Consider the following 23,146-nt stretch of genomic DNA (forward strand, 5'->3'; position numbering starts at 1 on the left):
AGACTTTTACCTTCCTAAATTTACTAATGGAGTCAAAAGAGCTTAAAATAATAAGGAAAAGGATAAAACTAGAAATCTAGACACCTAATTTCACTTTTGACTTTGACATGTACTAGGTATGGGACTGGACCATCTTTTACTCTCTCACAAAATCTGTTTCCTCATTTTCTACATGAGGATAACACACTGCCCATGCTCTGGTCCCTTTCTTTTCTAATATTGAGTCTTTTTTTGAGGGGGGTGTTTGTTTCAACAGAAAGAGAGAAATCCAAGGCAGGGTATAAAACAAGCACTATGTACCAGGAGGTTTTCTCTATAACAGTCTCCCTCTATGATTTCCACTTCAGTATTTTTTTAGTGCTGTTCAAAAAAAGGGACATTCACATATTTTGGAGCTTTCTGTTTAAACAAGTAAAAAAAGAAATAGAGGGAGAGGAGAGTGGTGGGACAGGACTGTAAGGAGGCATATATTTAGGGAAAATAAGTTTGTAACTTTAAGTACAGGACCCACAGGAACTTGGTGTGGCAGAAAATATAACAATATGGAAAAGAAGTGTGAATATAAAACAGTTGAAGAGTGTGGATATGATCTCAAGAAAAAAATGGTTGGTTAGAATGGAACATGGAAGAGAATCAAAGATTTTAAATTGAGACAGAGAGCATAGAGTGAAATGTTTCCAGTGCTGGAAAAAATGAGGCCGGTTTAGAGAATGTTTAGATTAACAGACAGTTACCAAGAAAACCAAGGCTAGAATTAGGGTATCACTGGGGAAAGCAGTTTATTAGAAAAGTCAAATTTGGTTGTTTGGGTTTTTTCTGTGGCCTCTTTGAACACAGACGACCTTGACCATTGTAACATTCATACTTTAGAAGTATGTTTTAGAAATGATTCTTCCTATAAACATGCTAATGAAAGTGGTTAGAGAGAGGGCTGGAGAAATAGCACTTTCCATGTCCTATTTTATTCTGATTTTTAAACTACATAGAAAAAAAACTACACTTTAGAAAAATGATGTGTCCTAATCTGCATCAAAAGGACATATTCCTTTATTTGATAGTTATTTTTCAAGCAGAAGCTGTTTTTTGTCTTTACAGTTTTTCTAAAACAGAGTAAATAAAAATAGTTATTATATAGTTATTAATGGTTTATAACCTAAGAACCAAAAGAAAGAACTGCATAAGAATAAAAAGTCAAGCTCCACATCTCTGATTCCACATTTATCTGAAATAATTTTGTAAAGCCTTTTGGGTTTTTCTACATTTCAAAGAATTGTTTTGTGCTGCAGGTATAGCTCAGTGGCAGAGTATATGCTTAGCATGCTGGAAGTTCTGAGTTTAATCCACATCACCAGTAAACATTAAAAAATGTTTGTTTTGGGTTGGGATTGTGATTCAGCGGTAGAGCACTCACCTAGCATGTGTGAGACGCTGGGTTCCATCCTCAGCACCACATAAAAATAAATAAAATAAAGGTATCGTATCCAACTACAACTAAATTTTTTTTTAAAGTTTGTTTCAATTGTACTATTTTATTCTAGTGTTGATGGCTTTCTCAGACCTCAGCAACAAGATTTTCCTGTTAAAGATTATTATAGGGCTGAAGATGTGTCTCAAATGGTAACATGCTCGCCTGGCATGCGCGGGGCACCGGGTTCGATCCTCAGCATCACATTAAAATGAAATAAAGATGTTGTGCCCACCGAAAACTGAAAAATAAATATTAAAAACTCTCTCTCTCTTTCAAAAAAAGATTATTAAACTAGGTTTTGAAGGTAAATATGATTTTCATAATATTTTAAAGTGTTTTTCCTGCTTTTCTATAACTGAAATTTTTATCAAAAGTATTTTTATATTAATTGAAATATCTACCTACTGGGATTAATGCTTTTACTTGGTGTAGGTAATATTTAGAGGAAGATGAACCAGCATAGTAATGAAATACTTTCCACTTCTTCTTTGTTCTCTACATTGTAAAAATTTTCTTCCTTCCTTCCTCCCTCCCTCCCTCTCTCTTTTGTCCTTCCTTTTTTTTTTTTTTCTTTCCAGTGCTGGGGATTGAAAGCAGTGTCTCATACATGCTAGGGAAGCATGCTACCACAAGCTATATCCCCAGCACATTTTGTTTTGTTTTGTTTCTGTGATAGGATCTTGCTAAATTGCCCAGGGTGGGTATGAATCCTTGGGTTCAGCAATCCCCCTGTTTCAGTCTCCTGAGTGCTGAGGTCAGAGGCCCGCCCCACCATTATCAGCTTCACAGTGAATTTTTGCTTTGTTTTTTGCACATGGCATAGTTTTATTTTTTTATTATTGTATTTTTATTTTTATTTTTTTTAGTACCAGGGACACTTTACCACTGAGCTACATCCCCAGCCCTTTTTAAATTTTATATTGATAAAGAGTGTCCTTATTATGTAAACAACAGGAAGTAAGTAACAGGCACAATCTCAATTCTTGAGGAGCTTCAATTTTAATGCAATCATCCGATAGTGTTTATTTAAAAAGAACTCCTGGAATAGCATGAAGACTAGAAAATTCACAGGGTTGGTTTTGGCAAAAGCAACAGTAGAAACTGATTTTCTGGGTTTTATATTCTTTCCATTCTGTGCTTCTTCATGTCATCAGTGTGATGTTCTGCATGGGCCACCTCTAGAAAGGGTTGCTGAGAAAAACATACCATTTATTCTTCATTGACCTTGTACTAATCTTTCTATACTGTAAATTGAAACTTTTAGTCTTTGGATTAAATAAAAAGTTCTGAAATTTAACAGAGATGCCTCAATTTTATAAAATCTAATCTGATAGGAATAAAGGAGGTTGTCTCATTTAAAAAAATCTCTTTTTTTAATTTAAATTTTCTAAATTTTCAAGGTCATTCTCAAACTTGCAATCCTCCTGCCTCAGTCTCCTGAGTAGCAGAGATTAAAGGTGTGTGCCACTGCTCCTGCCTTTTTTGGAAATATTTATCTACATAAATTATGGCTACCTATATGTTCATCTTTACTTAATTTTGCTGCTTATTACACACTTTTTGTTGACATAGCTTCTCTGTTTATATGTACTGGTTAGAAATTCATTTTAAATCACCTTCAGTTGTGGGCAGTATTTTGGTTAATAGTATTCACTAAAATTCAGTAGAAATTCACTTTCATAATATTGCATGCATGATAACAGAGCTTAATTTGTTAGTTAATTTGCTACGCTTTGATATTTGCTACATATCCAAATGTTCATTAATATATATATATACTTTTTTTGTTCTATGTTGTTTTTCACTTTTTCCTTTCTATCTTTCCAGAACTTACTATATCTTCCTTGTTTATTGACTCCCTCATTTTCGTGGAACACAAAATTTATTAAGAAAGAGTGCATGGGAGAAAATTCTTTTTTTTTTTTATTGTTGGTCGTTCAAAACATTACATAGTTCTTAATACATCATATTTCACAGTTTGATTCAAGGGGGTTATGAACTCCCAATTTTACCACGTATACAGATTGCTGTATCACATCAGTTACCCTTCCATTGATTGACAAATTGCCTTTCTAGTGTCTGATGTATTCTGCTGTCTGTATTATTCTCTACTATCCCCCCTCCCCTCCCCTCCCCTCCCCTTTTCTCTCTCTACCCCTTCTACTGTAAATCACTTCTTCCATTTGTATTATCTTGTCTTACCCCTCCTTTCCTCTTGTATGACATTTTGTAAATCCCTGAGGATCGCCTTCCATTTCCATGCAATTTCCCTTCTCACTCCCTTTCCCTCCCACCTCTCATCCCTGTTTAATGTAAATCTTCTTCTCAAGCTCTTCGTCCCTACCCTGTCCTTGTTTACTCCCCTTATATCAAAGGAGTCATTTGGTATTTGTTTTTTAAAGATTGACTAGCTTCACTTAGCATAATCTGCTCTAATGCCATCCATTTCCCTCCAAATTCTATGATTTTGTCATTTTTTAATGCAGAGTAATACTCCATTGTGTATAAATGCCACATTTTTTTTATCCATTCATCTATTGAAAGGCATCTAGGCTGATTCCACAATCTTGCTATCGTGAATTGTGCTGCTATGAACATCGATGTAGCAGTGTCCCTGTAGCATGCTCTTATTAGGTCTTTAGGGAATAGACTGAGAAGGGGAATAGCTGGGTCAAATGGTGGTTCCATTCCCAGCTTTCCAAGAAATCTCCATACTGCTTTCCAAATTGGCTGCACCAATTTGCAGTCCCACCAGCAATGAACAAGAGTGCCCTTTTCCCCGCATCGTCTCCAGCACTTATTGTTGTTTGACTTCCTAATGGCTGCCAATCTTACTGGAGTGAGATGGTATCTTAGGGTAGTTTTGATTTGCATTTCTCTGACTGCTAGCGATGGTGAGCATTTTTTCATGTACTTATTGATTGATTGCATGTCCTCCTCTGAGAAGTGTCTGTTCAGGTCCTTGGCCCATTTATTGATTGGGTTATTTGTAATCTTATTGTCTAATTTTTTGAGTTCTTTGTATATTCTGGTTATTAGGGCTCTATCTGAAGTGTGTGGAGTAAAGATTTGTTCCCAGGATGTAGGCTCCCTGTTTATCTCTCTTATTGTTTCTTTTGCTGAGAAAAAACTTTTTAGTTTGAGTAAGTCCCATTTGTTGATTCTAGTTGTTAACTCTTGCGCTATGGGTGTCCTATTGAGGAATTTGGGGCCCGATCCCGATCCCACAGTATGTAGATCATAACCAACATTTTTTTCTATCAGATGCCGTGTCTCTGATTTAATATCAAGCTCCTTGATCCATTTTGAGTTAACTTTTGTGCATGGTGAGAGATAGGGATTCAGATTCTTTTTGATGCAAATGGATTTCCAGTTTTCCCAGCACCATTTGTTGAAGATGCTATCCTTCCTCCATTGCATGCTTTTAGCCCCTTTATCAAATATAAGGTAGTTGTAGTTTTGTGGATTGGTTACTGTGTCCTCTATTCTGTACCATTGGTCCACCCGCCTGTTTTGGTACCAGTACCATGCTGTTTTTGTTACTATTGCTCTGTAGTATAGTTTGAAGTCTGGTATCGCTATACCGCCTGATTCACACTTCCTGCTTAGCATTGTTTTTGCTATTCTGGGTCTTTTATTATTCCATATGAATTTCATGATTCTTTTATCTATTTCTACAAGAAATGCTGTTGGGATTTTGATTGGCATTGCATTGAACTTATAGAGAACTTTTGGTAATATCGCCATTTTGATGATGTTGGTTCTGCCTATCCATGAGCAGGGTATATTTTTCCATCTTCTAAGGTCTTCTGCTATATCTTTCTTTAGTGTTCTGTAATTTTCATTGTATAAATCTTTCACCTCTTTTGTTAGGTTGATTCCCAAGTATTTTATTTTTTTGGGGGATATTGTGAACGGAGTAGTTTTCCTCATTTCCGTTTCAGATGATTTGTCGCTGATATACAGGAATGCCTTTGATTTATGCGTGTTGATCTTATATCCGGCCACTTTGCTGAATTCATTTATTAGCTCTAATAGCTTCTTTGTAGACCCTTTTGGGTCTGCTAGGTATAGAATCATATCATCTGCAAATAGTGATAATTTAAGTTCTCCTTTTCCTATTTTTATGCCTTTAATTTCTTTCGTCTGTCTAATTGCTCTGGCCAGTGTTTCGAGGACCATGTTGAACAGAAGTGGTGAGAGAGGGCATCCCTGTCTTGTACCAGATCTTAGAGGGAATGCCTTCAATTTTTCTCCATTCAGAATGATGCTGGCCTGTGGCTTATCATAGATTGCTTTTACAATGTTGAGGTATGATCCTGTTATCCCTAATTTTTCTAGAGTTTTGAACATAAAGGGATGCTGTACTTTGTCGAATGCTTTTTCTGCATCTATTGAGATGATCATATGGTTTTTATTTTTAAGTCTATTGATGTGGTGAATAACATTTATTGATTTCTGTATATTGAACCAGCCTTGCATCCCAGGGATGAATCCTACTTGATCATGGTGTATAATTTTTTTGATATGTATTTGAATCCGATTCGCCAGAATTTTATTGAGGATTTTTGCGTCAAGGTTCATTAGAGATATTGGTCTGTAGTTTTCTTTCTTTGAAGTGTCTTTGTCTGGTTTCGGAATCAGGGTGATGTTGGCCTCGTAGAATGAATTTGGAAGTTCTCCCTCTTTTTCTATTTCCTGAAATAGCTTGAAAAGTATTGGTGTTAGTTCCTCTTTAAAGGTTTTGTAAAACTCTGCTGTATACCCATCCGGTCCTGGGCTTTTCTTAGTTGGTAGTCTTTTGATGGTTTCTTCTATTTCCTCTATTGTTATTGGTCTGTTTAGGTTGTCAATATCCTCCTGACTCAATCTGGGCAGATCATAAGACTTAAGGAATTTATCTATGCCTTCACTATCTTCTATTTTATTGGAGTATAAGGATTCAAAATAATTTCTGATTATCATCTGTATTTCTGAAGTGTCTGTTGTGATATTGCCTTTTTCATCCCGTATGCTAGTAATTTGGGTTCTCTCTCTTCTTCTTTTCGTTAGCATGGCTAAGGGTCTGTCAATTTTATTTATTTTTTCAAAGAACCAGCTTTTAGTTTTGTCAATTTTTTCAATTGTTTCTTTTGTTTCAATTTCATTAATTTCAGCTCTGATTTTAATTATTCCTTGCCTTCTACTTCTTTTGCTGTTGTTTTGCTCTTCTTTTTCTAGGATTTTGAGATGAAGTATGAGATCATTTATTTGTTGGTTTTTTCTTTTTTGAGGAATGAACTCCAAGTAATGAATTTTCCTCTTAGAACTGCTTTCAATGTGTCCCTTAGATTCCGATATGTTGTGTCTGTGTTTTCATTTAACTCCAGGAAGTTTTTAATTTCCTCCTTAATGTCTTCTAAAACCCATTGATCACTCAGCAACCTATTGTTCATTCTCCAAGTGATGCTTGATTTTTCCTTCTTTCTTTTATCATTGATTTTCAGTTTCATTCCATTATGATCAGATAAGATGCATGGTATTATCTCTACCCCTTTATATTGTCTAAGAGTTGCCCTGTGACATAATATATGGTCTATTTTTGAGAAGGTTCCATGTGCTGCTGAGAAAAAAGTGTAACTACTTGATGTTGGGTGGTATAGTCTATATATGTCAATTAAGTCTTTAATTGTGTTATTGAGTTCTATAGTTTCCTTATTTAACTTTTGTTTGGAAGATCTGTCCAGTGGTGAGAGAGGTGTGTTGAAGTCTCCCATGATTATTGTATGGTGGTCTATTAGACTCTTGAACTTGAGAAGAGTTTGCTTGATGAACACAGCTGCACCATTATTTGGGGCATATATATTTATGATTGTTATGTCTTGTTGGTGTATGGTTCCCTTGAGCAGTATGAAGTGTCCTTCTTTGTCCCTTTTGATTAACTTTGGCTTGAAATCTATTTTATTAGATATGAGTATGGACACTCCTGCTTGTTTCCGCAGTCCATATGAGTGGTATGATTTTTCCCAGCCTTTCACCTTCAGTCTATGAATATCTTTTCCTATCAGATGCGTCTCCTGTAGACAGCATATTGTTGGGTCTTGTTTTGTGATCCATTCTACTAGCCTGTGTCTCTTAATTGGTGAGTTTAAGCCATTAACATTTAGGGTTATTATTGAGATATGGTTTGTTCTTCTATCCATATTTGTTTATTGATGTTACTAACCCTGATTTGTTATCCTCTTTGACTACTTTCCCCCCTTTACTGACCTATCTCCCATTGTTGGTTTTCAATGTTATTTTCCATTTCCTCTTCCTGTAATGTTTTGCCAAGGATTTTTTGAAGAGATGGTTTTCTAGCTGCAAATTCTTTTAACTTTTGTTTATCGTGGAAGGTTTTAATTTCATCTTCTAATCTGAAGCTTAATTTCGCCGGATACACGATTCTTGGTTGGAACCCATTTTCTTTCAGTGTTTGAAATATGTTATTCCAGGATCTTCTAGCTTTCAGAGTCTGTGTTGAGAGATCAGCTGTTATCCTGATTGGTTTACCCCTAAATGTAATCTGCTTTCTTTCTCTTGCAGCTTTTAAAATTCTCTATTCTGTATGTTGGACATTTTCATTATAATGTGTCTAGGTGTGGATCTCTTATGATTTTGCACATTCAGCGTCCTGTAGGCTTCTAGGATTTGGGAATCTGTCTCATTCTTCAAGTCTGGGAAGTTTTCTTGTATTATTTCACTGAATAGAGTTTTTATTCCTTTGGTTTGGAGCTCTGTGCCTTCCTGTATCCCAATGACTCTTAAATTTGGTCTTTTGATATTATCCCATAATTCTTGGATGTTCTGCTCATGGTTTCTTAGCAGACTTGCTGAGCTGTCTATGTTCTTTTCCAGTTGAAATACTTTGTCTTCATTGTCTGATGTTCTCTCTTCTAAGTGATCTACTCTGCTGGTAGTATTCTCAATTGAGTTTTTAAGTTGGTTTATTGTTTCCTGCATTTCTAGAATTTCTATTTGTTTTTTATTACCTCTATCTCCCTGTGAAATTGATCTTTTACTTCCTGGATTTGTTTGTCAATGTGATCTTTCATTGTCTGATTTTGCTGTCTCATGTCTTCCTTGAGACTCCAGATCATCTGAAGCATATAAATCCTGATCTCTTTATCTGACATTCCATCTGTTGCAGCTATTACCTCTTCTAATGTTGAGTTGACCTGCATTGCTTGTGGTCCTTTCTTTCCTTGTCTTTTCATACTGCTCGCGTTTCTTTCTGCTTGGTGCAACTGTTGTGTTTTTGAAATTTACCCCCTATTTCTTTATGTTGCTCTTGTATAGTTGGGAAGTCTCCCTTGCAGGGCGGGTATTGGCTGTGCTCCTCCTCTAATTATGGTGGTCTGTCTACCCCGCTGATCGGTCGCAGGTCTGCCCCCAGTGCGGGCACGGGTGGTGGCTTTGCTCTGCCCCCACTCCAATTGTGGTAACGTAACTACCACGCCCTGGGGTCGTTGGTCCTGATCTGGATGTGGGTGGCGGCTCTGCTGGGCCCCCACTCCAATTGGTGTGACGAGTCTACCGCGCTGGCAGACCTCTAGGCCGGTGGGTCGCAGTTCTGCACAGCCCCCACTCCCAATGGGGGTACCTGACTACCTCTCCAACGGGTCGCTGAGCCCCCTCCGGACCTGGGCGGTGACCCTGCTCCACCCCCACTCCAACCAGTGTGACGCGACTGCCTCGGTGTTACGTGTCCACCATGCTGGCAAGCTACCTGGCCTGACTTGCCAGTTGGCGGCAGATCTGCCTGCCCTGCTTGCTCGGATGTCAGCTCTGCACAGCCTCTACTCCAAATGAGGTTACTTGGCTACCGCGCCGCGGAATCGCTGGTCCTATTCTAGGCGTGGGCGGCTGCTCTCTTCAGCCCCAGCTGTGTTTGGGGTGTCATGGTACCACGCCGGCGGGTCACTTGGCCTGCTCTGGGCGCAGGTGAAAGCTCCACTCTGCCCCTACAGCACCCCGCCGGACCCTGATTGAGAAGCAGTCACCGCCGGTTCCCTAGCCTTGGGCCAAAGCAGCTTAGGTAGCCGGAACCCCGCCTCTCCGATCCCGATACACTCTCCGCTGGGAGCTGGCTCCAGGGAGCGACCCCCACGGGTTCCCCAGCCCCAGGCCAAAACTGTTCCGGGAGTCAGTACCCAGTCGCCCCAAGCTCAGCGCACGCTCCACTTGGAGCTGGCCTCCACCGGCAGTCTCCGCAGTTTCCTCAGACCTGGGCCAGGTTAGTCCCGGAAACCAGAATCCAGCTGCTCAGTGCCCGGCGCATACCTTGCCCAGCACGCGCCTATAGGAGTATTCTCCACAAGAACCCCCGCCCCGAGCCTGAGCAAGAAATCTGTCTGCTAGACGCAGGTAAATACCAGCCTGATATCACCTGTTCCGTTGTTGAATGGGCTGAGATCAGTAGAACACGGGGATGATTACATCATCTCTCCGAAATGGCGGCTGCTGTCCTCCACTGTGGTCCGACCGGTGTCTGGAACCAAACTGGGCCGCTTCTCTCCTCTGTTTCAAAGCCGGAACTCAGCACTAAGGGCTCCGATGTACCACTGGCGGGAGCCCCCCCCCCGGATCCGGATCGCTGTTCCCCCACTCCGGCACCCTGCCGCTCCCCGGCACGCGCCACAGACTCCAGCCTCCGGGCGATCGCCTGTCAGGCTATGCGACCCTCCATGCGGAGAAATGGAGCTCTCAGAGCCGAACTTCTCACGATGGAAATCTGTCCACTAGATTCTGGAGCACCTCAATTTCACTGGAACTTCCCAAAGATATCCTTCAGCCGTTTTGCATCGTCTTTCTCCCACTTAGTGACGCGGCGCCCTGGGGTGATGCACTCCCTTCGCCACCATTTTCCTATTCTCCTTGAGTTATCTGTGCTCCACAGGAAGGAGGATCACTTTGATTTTTTCTGCTTGCCCATCCCCCAGGGCTGGCTAGCCAGGTTTCGTTTTGGCTGCTACTGGGAGGAGGGGTTGGAGGTCAGGTGTCTCTAGTTTCCCCCTAGTCTTTATGGAGGCTCAGCTTGATACTCCCTCTCCCGGCAAGCCTAGGAGAGATTTTATGCGAATTCCCGATGTCTGGGGGGTGAGCTGATTGACACAAACCTGTTTTGATGCTGCACTCTGTGGGAGAGTGGCGGTGTATCCTTCAGCTTTACCGGATGGTGGCCGCTGACTGCCTCGGTGGAGTGTCCGCTGTGGGGGATGGGACTGTACTGCTTCCTTCCCCTTCTGAGATCCCGTGCTCGGCCCAAGGATCAGTGTGGGCTTGGCTGGCGGGATTCCACCTAATGGCCCATCCTCTTTCTTTATACAGAAAATTTCCAAAACTTCTTCTTTACACGGAACCGCTGATTCTCTGCTGCTCTCTCTTCCCGTGGTAACCAATGCAGCTTCCCTGACAGGAAGTGTCTGCAACTTCTCCAGAGCCTCTGCTCCAGCTGCCACTTCAGCATGGTTATTGCCCTCAACCTGTGGCACCTCTTTTCAGCACTCACGGACAGTGCCTACCTTTATCAACATTCTAGCACAGCCTTGGTGTCTGGGGTTACTGGTCAGAACCAGATCCCCACAGCATCTGCCTTCTATTAAAGTATTTTTGAGTGGGATATAACAGGAAGTGCTGAAAAGAGCTCAATTTCACATGGGGACTTTAATCTGACCGTCACTGACCAGAACATAGCAGATTATTCCCTGTCTATGACATTCCAGTATGACAAAACTTCTGAAGCCAATGTCATGGTCCCTGTGTACCCACCACTATCTGCTAGGCTTGTCCAGGTGACATAGCCTGGACATAGCCTCTCACTACCCCACCAAGAAGGAAGCCAGGTCTACTACGATGATCAAAACACTCTGGGGACTCTGCTCTCTGGAGAACATTGGTCCCTGCATGCAATCAAATGGCTCTATGCCATATGCAGGAAGTAGTGCTGCTGCCCCTCAACCAGAAATGGTGACATCGCTGAAGGAACTTCAGCCCACAAATGTCCACCATCAGTCGCTACCTATGGGATCTACTACTCTGTGTCCACTCATTCTATCACAGAAACAAATTTTCAAGGTGAGTACAAACAGCAAGAAGGGGAAGGAATAAGATCACCATTCGAAAGGAGGGTGCAGTTTGCAGCTGGTAGCTGTGGGTCCACAGATCCCTATAATTTAAGTCCTGAGATATTAACCACTATCCTTGTTCAGCACTCCCAATCTCAGTGTCTGTAAGATGAGAATGCAGGACACCATAATGGCCATCCACCACACATTTAGGAGACCTCCAGGAGCACACTTATGGAGGCTACTTTTACTGCTCTGGCAGATCAGTCCCCCTACCCAACCACATTATAAATTTATTTCCCTCATTTTACTTTGGTCTCCTAGGGAGACATTTCAAAACTTATCATGGTATTGAGAGTTTAATTTTTCCTTAATTTACTCAGGACTTAAACTTTGTATTCAGAGATGCTGTCCAAAGTAGGAATTCTAGGGACTTAGCATTGCTATCCCAATGATAGCCTCATGGTCTCAGACTTTCCCCTTCTCCATGGAATGTGCCGTGTGCTGGCGCCCAGGAAGCCATGTCCATAGTTCTCCAGTATCCAGTGCCAACACTGCTCAAGGAGTAGAAACGTAGAATTCTCTGTGGAAAACTGGTAAGTAAATAAATAGATAGATAGATAAATAAACAAATAAACAAAAATAACTAACTCTTTCCTGAACTGACTCTGTTTCTTTTTCCTTGACCTCCTGGGATACTCAGAGAAGATAACCAGGGTCAGTTTTTCTTTGCACCAAATCCTTCACAGAAGAAACCATGGACAAAATAGTGTAGTCATTTTGGATCTTTTGACTCTGCATTTGGTTACTTTTCAGAGTCCCTTGAATTGAACTGATTAATACCAAATGCTAAATTTAGTAGCCTATACCATCAAGTTCAGAGAACCTACTTTTGGTAGGCCCTAGTAATATATAATATATGTAAGGCACAGAATATATGTCCAAAAAAGTGTCTAATCACTGTGGAGAGATGGGAGATATACAATAAATGATAAATAGCATTCTGATAGTATGAAACATACAAGCACTAGGAATTTTGAAGAAGGAAACGATCACTGAATGGAGGCACTTAAAAGAACCCATTAATAACTGCTGAATGAATCCATGAAGAAAGTAGAACAGACTTGACCTGAGTATTAATGAGAAGGACTTAACAGTGGAGGGAATCCGATTTAGACATGAGCAAAGGAAGAGAATGGTACTCCACCTGGAGCTTTTCAAGAACCACGAGTGCACTGCAACAGGGCTGTGGTGGTTACCCATGCTGTGCATCAGAGGGGGCCCTGAGGTTGATCTCAGCATCTCTGGCTTCACAGACCCCCCAGAAATGCACATTAGCAGCCAAGGTTGTGAGGGATTCAGGGAACACAAAAGAGACTCAGGCTGTGGTGGGAAGGGCCTTTGCTTGTGCAGAATGTTTGACTTTCCACTGTGTGGGGTTGCAGGAGTGCCCCAGAATTGTGACAATCTGTCTTCTCCTTTGACAGATTAGAAATGAATTTACCATTCCCTACATTATCATCCCCAAGGAAAGTGCTGGGTATGATTATTGCAACATGGAGAACAAAGAACTTTTTCTCATACAGAATCAGCAAGGTCTCACCACACTGGGCTGGATTCATGTAAGCAAATCTGGGCTCTCTGAGGGTTCCTCACCTCTTCTATCTTTGTGTTATTAATATTGCTTGTTTCTTTTTTTGCACCGATTGTATATACTTTATTTATTCTTTTTCTCTCCTTTGGGTACAGTTCTTCTATACCTGACTGCTTTTATTAAGAAATCAACAACCTTTTCCAGAACCTCTAAAACTGCTGTTAGGTCCAGCTAGTCTGTCCTCTACAAAGACAATGGAATTCTCACTCAGTTTTACCTGTGCTAAATTCTGATAGCTACACAAAGAATGTAGAAAAAAAGAGATGAATCTTTCTGATTATCTCAGTCACAGTGGATCCTTCCCATTAGAACAGCTTCAGAACTTCCCTGAACACTTACAAAACATCCATTGATGTGAGGTGCCTGCTCAGATGGGCTTAGTGTGAACAACTCTCTGCTACTTCCCTATAGAAACTGTGTCAGAGATGGGTTGATCTTACTGGGGCTCTATCTCTGGTTGAGATACATTACAAGAAGAATGTATTTGGTATAAAAATGAAAAATTTATGAACATGAAGGTAAGACTTTCCCAACTTCCTGGACACTATCATCAGGGCACACTGCTTTCTACAGGAAGGGCTTTGTTCCTATCTAAGAGCCTTCCTCTCTGGGATGGCCTCTGCTGTAGGTCACAATTCCTTCTGCTCCTGAGCTGCATTCCTTTTAGTAGTTTCTCAGATGTGAAGCCTCTTCTTTTTGACCATCTAGCACAGCTCTTCTTTACATCAACCATTTCTTTCAAGTGCAGTATTCTCCACAGTCTGAAAGAGCCCCTGCAAAACTGGCTGCTGTGGCTTCTCTGGACATTTGAATGAAACCTGTGATAAGCAGTCCTCTAGAGACAACCTTGGGTGGATTCATGAACTCTGTGTCTAAACTGATTCAATATGTAGGATGGCTGACAATACTGCAATGTCATTTGAGAGTAGCAGTACTTTCTTGATGCACTTCATTTGGGATTTCTATGAGAAGGTATGTGACACATATGTAAATTATGACCGCCTTTAGTGGTACTATTTCCTCCTGGGATCTTCGACTCTGCACTCCTCAAGCTGGATACCAGTATATTGAACCAGCTCTGATATATTATGCACAGGTATGGTGAAAGTTTGACTGCTGCAAAGAAAATTGAGTTGGTACAAAAGGCAAAATCAGACTCCCTTTTCAGCAGCAAGATCTAGCTATGAACAATTTTATCATTACTTGACAACCAAGGTTGGCTGCCTGTGCACATACAAACCCTTTGAGAAAGGAACATATATTGACCTCCAAATCCTAGAAAAACCTCTAGTAGTACAGTACTATGATAGTTTAAATTTAGTCTATTGCCCTTCTCTATTAAGCTTTGCTGCTTCCTTTTCTGATGCAGGAAAGTACAGAAGAAAGGACAATAAACATGAGCTGTCTTCAGGGGAAGAAATGGAAGTAGTATTAAGAGCATTTATTCTCAGAAGGGTTACTTGGCTTGAATGTCTTTATAGGAAGTAATATTCATGATTCTTCTGTGCCATGATCACAGCTGTCCCCTTTTCAGACAGCATTACCACCATGCTAAATGTTTCATGAATATTGACATACTGAACATGCCAGATTAAAATCCTTCCTGAATTCCAGAGAGGCCAAGTGGCTCAACTTGTGTTTCACTATTCATTTCACTAACAGACTGCCATCTTCAAGGAGTACTCAGCATGACCTGTCCATGGCTTAGGAGGGCCTTGGTGTGGCTAACTATATTTCATGACTGAGGTTTTTAGCTTATTGGTGTCAACTGACCTCTTCACCATGCTCTGCCTTCCACCAAATTATACATGAAGAGAGACATCTGCTTCGTGGTGAGATTTTCCACATTTTTTAAGCTATAGGCTGCATGGATAGAAGAGAGCAGATATATATAGTGGTAGTTAATCCACAGACATCCTCATGCAGAATACTACCTCTGTGAAACCTCCGTGGATATGCCATTTTTTCTTATGTGAACAAGATCAGCAGTACCAAATTAATAACATACAACACATATGACTCTAAGAGCCCTGAGGAGCTGATGGCCTCTTGGGCCTTCAGTGGTAGGGATTTGTTTAGGGAAGAAAGAAAGAGGATGGGGGGATAATGAAGACATTTCTGTTTATACTGATGGGGTTTCATGAACCTATTTTATTTGTGTGTATAGGTGTATGTATATATCTACTTTTTAAATTTTCAGGCCTAAATAAACTAACTGCAACTTTACTTTCAAAAGTAATTCAGAAGCTTTTTATGAATTTCATATTAGCTCACCTATCTTGTTGAAAATATCAATTTTGCAGGATTGGGGTTGTATCTCAGTGGTAGAGCACTTGTCTAGCATGAAATATGAAGCTATAGTGTGAAGGTAGGACTAAAGAGAATTGAAGAAAAAGTAGAGAGACCAGTTAGGTTATTATCATGTTCTAGCACTGGGGTTTTATTCTCAGCACAGCAAATAAATAAATAAATAAATAAAGACCATTAACATCTAAGAAGGTATTTTTAAAAAAGCATAAATTTTTGCTTCATTGCTACTGTATAACTATCTTGCTTTTAATAAAATTTACATCATTTGAGAGAAATGAACCTGAATTTATCTTTGTCTTAAGGGCACATCCTTATTGTTCTTTTTCTTGAACACACTAAAACAACAACTATTATTATTGGATAGTAGAAATCTCATTCATCCATTCGTGGATTGAATTAATATGTATTGAGTTCCTTACTATGTTCCAGGTATTCTTCGATGTGCTGGGTATACACCTATATCCCATACAAAAGTACCTGCTTTTATGGAGTTTACAATACATTGAAGAAGACAGGCAATAACAATATAAGCAATATATACTATCAAGTGCTAAGAAGAAAAAGCAGGGATTAGGGTCAGAATGTGGAGGACAGATAATCTCATAAGCATATGAGTCATTTGTCTAAGAAGGAACATTCTCCACAGAGATAAAGGCAAGTGAAAAGGCCCTAATATTAATTTATGTGGCATGTTTAAGTAGGAGCAGAGGCTGGTGAGGATACAGCATAATGATTAATAGAAAATAGTGGTAAGAACTAGAGGGAGAAAGGCAAAGATTAGTTTATGAAAGGTCCATTTACCCTGGTATGGATATATAAATAGAGGCCATTAGTGAGTTTGAGAAGAAGAGTGGCACAATTTGGCTTACCTGTGTGAAATATGAACCTATAGTGTGAAGGTAGGACTGAAGAGAATTTGAAGAAAAAGTAGAGAGACTAGCTAGGTTATTATCATATTCCAGGAAAAAGTCTTAGACTAGTCTCACAGATAATAGAAAAGTGGTTACATGTTGGATTCAGTCTCTATTTTAAAGGTAGAGAAGTTAGCATTTACTGATGGCTTGGATATTAGGAGGAAGAAAGAGAAGAGTAAAGAATGACTCCTAGATCTTCTTTTTTTTTTTACCTGAACAACTAGGTGAATTCTGAGATAGAGATGAGGCATACTGAAGGAAGAACAGGTTCTCTGGCTTGTTTTCTCAGACTCATCGCACACGCACACAGACCACCTTTCTATCCAATGTCGACCTACACACTTAATTTTCCTACCAGATGATGCTGCTAGAGTCAACAGTTATTGTCTGCTCCCCAAGTTTCAGGAGTGAGTACACAGGACTTGGTTCTGGGTGTTATAGGGAGGCAGTAGCAAAGAAAGTCTCAGAGCAAAACAACTCTATAATTGAGACTTCTTTAAAAAATATAAGGATCATAGTGCTGATTTGCTGTTTTCTAAAAGGCTTCTTGCAAGCCCCATATTCTGATAAACCTATGATGCTTATTTTAAAAGATATAGAAGCAACAGTTTTGTTGCTTTTCTATGAAAAGTTCAGAAGAGCCAGACACAGTATTACATGCCTGTAATCCCAGCAACTGGAGGCTGAGATAGGAGGCCTGATCCATAGCAACTTAGTGAGACCCTATCTCAAAATAAAATATGGAAAGGGTTGGGGATGGAGCTCAGTGGTAAAGCACTCCTGGATTCAATCCCCAGTACCAAAAAAAAAGAGTTTTGACTTGAAGTGATAGGCATTCCAAGAGTTCAATAGTGTATTAAAGAATTTCAAATTCGGGGCGAGGGTTGTGGCTCAGCAGTAGAGCGTTTGCCTAGCATGTGCAAAGCCCTGGGTTCGATACTCAGCACCACATAAAAATAAATAAAATAAAGGTATCGTGTCCAACTACAATTAAAAAATAAATCTTTAAAAAAAAAAGAATTTCAAATTCATGCTGAGCAGGTGGAGCTCAGGTGTATAGTACTTGCATAGCATGCATGAGACCCTGGGTACCATCTCTGGCACCACCCAGACATAAAAAAGTTCAAAATCAAACTCATTATATCAGAGTGTTACTTTTTCACTCCAAAACCTGTTATTTACCATGAGTTCTCCCAGAAAAACCAGTGTGGTAGCAGTGATAAGTCATTCCTTAATTATGATTCAATTACCAGATAAGAGACTTGGAAGCTAGCATATCATAGAAGCTTATGACCTCTGTTCTACTGTGTGTGAGTGCATGCTCGGTCGTGTGTATATGTTAGGCTGGGGAACAAAAACTTTGCTTCTGAACCTTCCTTTTCTTATTTTAGAACTGGATTCTTTAAATTAACTGACCATGGACTAGAGGAGATTTCTTCATGTTGCCAGAAAGGATTTCATCCCCAAAGTAAGAATGCACTTCTGTTTTGTGTATGCAAACTGTGTAAAATAAACTGGAGCTGTACTGCAGGCAAGGAAGGTGCATGGCCCTGTCTGGGCCACATGGAAGATCTGCCTTTCATTTATCTTTCCAGATCTCTGTAATAAGAACAACATAAGATGCAATGTGGGAGGGAAACAGATTTGAATCTTATCTTTGTCTTTTAATGACTGTAGGTTTGAGGCTACTTACCCTTCCTGGGCCTCATCTTTCTTATCTGTAAAGCAAAGATAGTAATTTAAAAACATGCTTTACAGGGTTATCAAGAGAATTAAATAAAGTAGGGACTAGAGGTATAGCTTAGTAGTAGATCATGTGTTTAGCATGCATTGTTATGGGCCAGGCTCTATGGGCAATGACCAAATAAATTCTATTTTACCCTGAGACTCCATATCATGTAAGAAATGCTTTCCTATGGGAGAGCCCTGCCTCTGTACTCATTAATAGTTACCTAGCATAGTGTACTTGGCAACACAAAATAGCAATTCTTATATAATGTAAAAGTGTTCTCTTTGGTTTCCATTTTTCTTGGGCAATGTACCTTGTCAGAGACTGATTGTCTAGACTTAAGTAACCATTCTGAACTAGAGTCATTTTGATTCACTTCCCTTCTGCTTGCTTGCTGCTATGCCAACCTGGAAAATCCTGTGGGAAATACCAATGTACCCATTTCACTGTCTTGCTAACTGCCCAATCCAGCTTCTGTACCTGCTTGCTTGCAGCTATGTCAACTCAGATGTGTTTTTATGCCTTTAAATATCCTAAGCTCAGGCTTAGAGCTGTTCCTTGCTGAGACATTTATGGATCCTGTGGGGAGTAGTCACCGGCTGGTCAGCTAAATAAAGACTCTTCAATTTGGACAAAACTGGGACTTGGCGTGTTTTCTGAGTGACCTGCCACACAACAGCATAAGACCCTAAATTCAATCCCCAGAAACGCATACACAAAAGAAGTAATTTATGGTATCTAATGCAGTAGTTGGCTAATTAAATGTTAGTTTTCTTCTTTATCAATGTCAACTGCTATGGCTATACTTTGGTAAAAGATTTGAATGTAAAGGCAAAAAGCACCTAAGATAGGTAAATTAAGTATATTTGATGTGGAATTTTGCTTAAATTAGTGGGTAAGTGAAAAGTCTACATCTGAGAATTTAAATGGAGAGTATCAGCATGAACATATGGCTTTTACATTATAAACACATACCCACACATAAACCTAATTCTACAGAAAAAGACCTTGGAACAATGTCAGCCTGATAGCAATGCATATCTCTAGCACTCAGATGGTAGTCTCTAAGTATCATTCCCACTAAAAGAATCAAAGTAACTTGTTAAAATGACTGATTTAGCCTGGGCACAAAATATACAGGAAGAGCTCAGAACTTTATTATGCAAATAGCAAAAATAGTGAACAAAGATTGCAAAGGTTGTTTCAAAATGTCTCAGGAGCCAAATTGAGAAGCTCCAAAGTCAAAAGATAGAGCTTCAATTTGTATCTCAGTAAAAAAACAAAAAACAAACAAACAAAACAACAACAACAACAAAAACTGCAGCTAGATGGGGTGGCACAGGCCTATAAACCCAGAAGCTTGGTAGGTTGAGACAAGAGGATCATGAGTTCAAAGTCAGCCTCAGCAAGGTGAGATGCTAATCAATTCAGTGAGATCCTGTCTCTAAATAAAATACAAAATAGGACTGGGGATGTGGCTCAGTGGTTGAGTGCCCCTGAGTTCAATCCCTGGTATCAAAAAAAAATTGTGGAAACTTAAATAAAAGGAAAGAATCATGCCTATACAACTGGGCATCCAGGTGATAAGGGGAAACTTCAATTTGTAGAAAAATATACAACTAATAAATGAAGAAAGAATTATTGACTTCTCTGTTTTTTTGAAGTCTCAAAAGAATTAATGGACCAATCATCAATAACTGCTAACATCATAGAGAAAACCACTCATTTATAAGCTTGCAGATGAAAAAACAAATACATCATCACTTCCAAAACTGTCTTGAGAGAGAGAGAGAGAGAGAGAGAGAGAGAGAGAGAGAGAGAGATATCAAGCCTGAATCTGATCAATCTAGATCCAACTAACAACTGGCAGAAAATAAAGGACTAGAAAAAAATGTTAAAGCATGGGAATGCAATTATCAAAACCTACATAGGACAAACACTAACTGATTTCATTAATACATAAATTTCAAGGCAGGGGGTAGGTGAGAAAGACATGGAAGGGAATCTATAGATTGAATAAGACTTATGAGATTTAACAACCAATTGTAACATGACAATATTTTATGACATTTAGGAGCTAATGCAAGTTTGAACACTGATGGGTTATCTGACATTAAAGAATTAATATCAACAAATAAAGTACTTAAACTTTAAATATACATATCAAAGATGTAGATATGAAATTATAAAACATCTTAGATTTGCTTTAAAATAATACATAATGGTAGGCTGGGGTTGTGACTCAGTGGTAGAGCACTCGCCTCACATGTGTGAGGCATGAGGTTCAATTCTCAGTACCACATATAAATAAATTAATAAAATAAAAAAAACTATTAAAAATACAGAATGGGATGAAACAGGTATGGGTACAGATGAAACAAGATAGTCATCAGCTGATAAACACTAAAGCTGAGTGCATTAATTGATATATACAAAACAATTATAAGTATTATGTCTTTCTGTATCTGTCTGACATTTAGGATAACAGCTTAAAAACAAGAAAATGACGATGGAAAAGTTCAGCAGTTTCTCATAAGGTTAAACACAGAAATACCATGTGACCCAGCAATTCTACTCCAAGTCATACATCTGAAAGAACTGAAAGCAAGGATTCAAACACATATTTGTACACTGTCCCAGCCCAGTGGTGCACTCAGGAGGCTGAGGCAGGAGGATCACAAGTTAGAGGCTACCCTTAGCAACTTATCAAGGCAACTTAGTGAGACCCTGTCTCAAAAACTAATAAGGAGAAGGTTCAATCCCAAGTACTGAAAAAACCCAAAAAACCAACATTTGTACACAATGTTCATAGCAGTGATATTCACTATAGTCAAAGAAACAATCCATGTACCTATAGATAGATGAAAGATAAACATAACTAACATAGCATATGTACACAATGAAATATTTAGCCATGAAAAAGAACTTGGGGACATTTCCACAATAACTCCAGTCCAGAGTTCTACTGATTTCTTGGCATTGCCCCCAAATCAAAGCCAGGAACAAACAGAGATTAAGAATTTGTGTGAGATTAACACCATGCTCACAGAGCCGCTGGATGCCTACCAAATTGCCATGGAGAACCAGGATCCTCCACTACTCCCTTTAGACATCCCTGAAATCCACCAGCTTCTGGCCTCCGTTGGTCCTCTGGACCAAGAGGAGAAGCCACATTCTGAAAATATCCATCTAGAAAGGAATAGCCTGAGTCTTGAGGACCAAGGCACACTTGAAAATGGGATTGAATTTAGCAGTGGTTTTGCAGACCTCACTGCACTGCTGGGGGATATTCAACTTCCTGAGCTTTTCAGTTCCTTCAAAGACATTGACCAACCTGAAAGTCCCACAGTAACAAAATCCAATGACACCAGAGCCATCATGGTGAATCAGGAACAGGAAATCACAAGTGCCTTAAAGGATCCTAGTGATCCAGTGAGGAAGAACAAACATAAAGCCTCAGAGTCTCCTGATGGAACTCCTCAGGCCAAAATGCAGCCAAGGGACCTGGAATGTGCATTAGGAGGAGAAGTTGCTCACGGGGATGCAGATAGTAGTAGGGCCAATGTGCACACAGCCAAGCAATCTATCAGCAAATCTCAGGAAGCTGCATCCAGCAGGAACAGCAAGGCTAAGGGCCATGGGCAGGAAAAGACCAAGAGGACCAGAGGAAACAACCCCAAGAAAACCGAGGAGAGGAAGCAGCCAGGCAATAAAGTCAAGGCAGAAGAGAAGCCAACTCTGCCGAAACTGAAGCGGAAGAGGAACTAACCTGAGCTTTGCCAAGAGACTTTTAAAAAGCCTCGGAGCTGTCTCAGCATGCACATGTTGGAGTCGGTGCAGGTTTTCCACGCACTGGGGAAGAAGAATGATAAGAAAACTGGACTGTCTTCCTCCCGGGCCCCAGGAAACTCAGGCAGTACCCAAGACCCCCGTCCATGCCCAGCTATGAAACCATGGCTGGCGGTTAAGGGTCCTGAGAAATCACAAGTCAAAGCCCAGAACCCAGATATCAGTGCTGAAAGGGAGGGTCCTGCTCCATCCATTTATGAGCCTCCACCACCTGGGAAGGTTAAATTGGTACCTTTGCCTTTTCTGACCCTGGAGAAACCTCCACCTCGACCCGTAATCAACCGGAGACCACAGTCTCTGGCCTCAAGGAGACCCCCTAGGGCTTACCCTGCCCAGCCTGGCCCTGCTAGCTCAGCTCAACCGATGGCAGTCAACCAATTCCAAACAGCTACTGCCAACCCATCTTGGATGCGTCCTGCCAAGCCAGCTCAGCCCGTTTTGACCCATGCTATTCAGTCAGGTGTGACCATTTCTACCCAGGCTACTGTCCCTCGGTATGCTGCTTCTGGGCCTGCACTCTACAAAACATCATCTTGCACCTCTCTCCAGTGGCAACCCGTTCCCACTGTTGGGACCAAGCCCCAGTCACAACTGCCCAAGCCTCAAAACCAATATCTCCTCCAAGACTTTGCCTTACAACCAATTCCATGGAGGAAACCCAATGTTGCTGGGCAAGTAGTATCAACTCCCATCACCAAACAGCAGAGACCAGAGCGGGAAGCCATGAAGAAGAAGGCTCAACAAGAGCGTGAGAATGCTGCCAAGTACACTGCTTTGGGGAGAGTGCAGTGTTTCATTGAGAGGGAAAGAGAGATGGAGATTTCTCGCTACTATGGCTACATAATGTAAGAGCTGCTGAGATCAGTGGTGCCACTTAGGGACCAAATAGTTTTCCACATGTATATAGATAGATACACATTTATTTATTCTCAGATGCTTTCAAAGTTTAATAAAAATGTAATATACTTCCCTAACACATAATAAAGAGGCCTTCTGGTACCACTGAGAATTGATAGAAAATAAAGAGGCTTTTGGGTACTATATGGGTGCCAAATAGTGTTGCACATGTATACATACATAGATAGATAGATACAAAATTATTCATTTAGACACAGTTCAAAATGTAATATAGTTGAA

The 23,146-nt window shown here is 40.3% G+C and overlaps 1 pseudogene; it reads left to right on the forward strand.

The window, feature by feature from the left end:
- Positions 1-542: 542 nt before the first annotated feature.
- On the forward strand, positions 543-22,858 carry LOC113177597 (uncharacterized protein C2orf78 pseudogene; annotated as a pseudogene).
- The last annotated feature ends 288 nt before the right edge of the window (positions 22,859-23,146 follow it).

The sequence above is a fragment of the Urocitellus parryii genome, chromosome 12 (genome assembly GCF_045843805.1).
Source record: "Urocitellus parryii isolate mUroPar1 chromosome 12, mUroPar1.hap1, whole genome shotgun sequence".
Taxonomy (NCBI): domain Eukaryota; kingdom Metazoa; phylum Chordata; class Mammalia; order Rodentia; family Sciuridae; genus Urocitellus; species Urocitellus parryii.